Here is a 2,816-nt window from a genome sequence, read left to right as displayed (position 1 = left end):
AGCATTTCACGAACGTGCGCGTCCATGATCCCATGGATTGCAACTGGAAGTATCTGCGTCATCAGCACGTGACAGTCGTGAGACTTCATCCCGCTAAACTTCTGCTTCACTGAGTCTAGGTATCTGCTTATCTTCCCCGCGTAACCGTAAGGAAGTTTTACTCCTACGAGGCAGGTGAAAAACTGCTCGATCTCCTCCTGACTTAGAGTGAAGCACGCGGGAGGGTAGTCATTTCCGGTCTTCTTGGCCTTTTTGCCTTTGCGACAACTTTCCGTGTCCTGCTTTGCCTCATCATCATCATCATCATTAGCGTGAAGCTCCTCCCTGATGCCCATTTATTTAAAGTCTGCCCTTGCTTTCGGCCCATCTTTGGTCCTCTCTGGCATGTTGAGTAGGGTACCAACCAGACTCTCGCACACGTTCTTCGTGATATGCATCACATCAAGGCTATGAGGCACACGGTGGATCTTCCAGTACGGCAAGTCCCAGAAAACAGACCTTGTTTTCCATACCTTCAGCAGCGGCTCTGGCGCCTTTCGCTTCTTTCCCTGCTCTGGCGCCTTTTGCTTCTTTCCTGGCAGTGGTTAATCTTTCTAATTTTTCAACAACTCATCTATTTCCTCGCCGCTCCTCGTACGCGGGCGTCTTCGGGGTTTGGTTTCACCATCGAACAGATCCTTGCGTTTTCTCCATGGGTCATCGTCGCGAAGCCACCTTCGATGTCCCATGAACACGGTTTTCGAAGACCCAGGATCTCTATCTAGCTGGCGATACGTTGTGTCATCCATGCACCTGGTACATCCAGAAAATCCGTGGACCACCTGCCCCACGAGATATCCGTAACCGAGATAGTCGTGCACCGTCGTGAGCAGTGCGGCTCTCATAGGGAAATATTCTTTATCTGCAGCGTCCCACGTATTGGCTGGCATTTTCCACAGCGTGTCTAGCTCCTCTTTCAGCAGCCCCAGATACAGATTGATGTCGTTCCCTGGTTGTTTCGGCCCTTCAATTAGCATACTCATATGAATGTACTTCCTCTTCATGCACAACCAGGGGGAAGGTTGTACATGCACACAAACACAGGCCAGGTGCTATGTGTGCTTCTCTGGCTGCCAAACGGATTGACTCCATCGGTTCTCGCGCCCAACACGATGTTCCTTGGATCGGCCCCAAATTCTGGGTGTTCGAAGTTCAACGCTTGCCACTGGCTCGCATCCTTAGGGTGACTCAGCATCTTGTCTTTTTTATTTATCTGATCCGGATCATTTCCGTCATCTTCTCGCTTCTTCTCCTCCCTATTCGCGTGCCAACGCATGAGCTTTGCTAGCTTAGGGTCCGCGAAATACCGCCGCAGACGAGGAGTGATCAGAAAGTACCACACCACTTTTTGAGGAGCTTTCTTCCTCTTCTTGTATCGAGTGACGCCGCACACCGGACATATGGTAGACTCCGCGTGCTCGTCCCGATAAATGATGCAATTGTTCATGCACACATGGTATTTCACATGCGGTAAATCCAGAGGACACCCGATTTTCTTTGCCTCCTCGAAACTGGTCGGGCACTTGTTCCCCTTGGGAAGACATTCGTGCCAGAATGACATGTTCTCTTCGAAGCATGCATCGGTCATTTTGTGTTTTACCTTCATCTCCAGAGACATGAGCATTACTTTCAGGCGGGTATCCTTGGGCCTGCATCCTTCATACAATGGAGTAACCGCGTCTATCTCTAGTTGATCCAGCTTGGCTTTCTCTCGGGCGGCAGCTCTTGCGTTATCCGTCTGCTTGAGAAGCAGCTCTTGAATATGAGGGTCCTACACCCAGCCCATCGATGGTACATCGTCGTCTGCTCTGGCATCTTCATCTTCATGATCATGCCCTTCATCTTCATCTTCCTCATCATCATGTCCGACATTTTCTACATGATGACTGTGTATAGCATCACCGTCGTGATCATGTCCCGGAGATTCTTCGTCTTCTCGCCCACCCTCGCCGCGGTGGTTGTCTTGCTGCCCTTCCTCATTTCTTTCCCGACCCCCATGGACGACTTCATAGTCATATTCATCACCTTGCCACCGATAGCCATCCATGAAACCACGCAAGAGCAGGTGGTCCCGCACCTGTCCAGAATCCGGGTCCGCAATAAGGCTCTTCAGCTTGCATCTTCGACACAGACATCTTATCTTCGTCTCGTTCTTTTGAAGCGTCTCGGCCTTCGCGGAGCTCAAAAACCTATTCACGATGCCTTCGGTCATCGTGCAGACCATGGTCGCCTGCAGGATAGAGCAAAACGATATTTTAGAACCAAGAAAAAAAATTGGCATGACTTTGCCTAAAAATAGGACCAAAAAGAATGCATAGTGCCAAATTCTCACTGAAATGGAAATGAATCAACATTCCGGCAAAATATCGGCAACTATCGCATTCAAATACCAGTACCTGCAAACACAAACATATATGCAACACCACAAACATACGTAGATCTAGCTAGGCCATAAAAAGTGCATGTGCACGTTATTGGTGGGAGAAAAAAAGTAGATCTACAACATAAAGAAAGATTTCCCCTTACTTACCTATCAAAAAAAGTAATTTAACCACTTAATTTGGGTGAATTTATGGTGCAAATGAGGTGAGGAGGAGGAGGCAGCCGAGACAGGCTTGGAGGAGGAGGTGGAGAGAATGACGTGGGGAAAGTTTGTGTGGTAGGTGGCTGTCCAAAATATCTAGCTGGTCTCAGGTTACTAATGGCGCACCACCTAAAAATGCGCCATTAGTAACCCTGGTTACTAATAGCGCACCAGTTAGGGGTGCGCCATTACT

The sequence above is a fragment of the Triticum dicoccoides genome, chromosome 2A (genome assembly GCF_002162155.2).
Source record: "Triticum dicoccoides isolate Atlit2015 ecotype Zavitan chromosome 2A, WEW_v2.0, whole genome shotgun sequence".
Classification (NCBI taxonomy): domain Eukaryota; kingdom Viridiplantae; phylum Streptophyta; class Magnoliopsida; order Poales; family Poaceae; genus Triticum; species Triticum dicoccoides.
The sequence above is the reverse complement of the archived record's forward strand: the minus strand, read 5'-3'. Positions refer to the sequence as shown.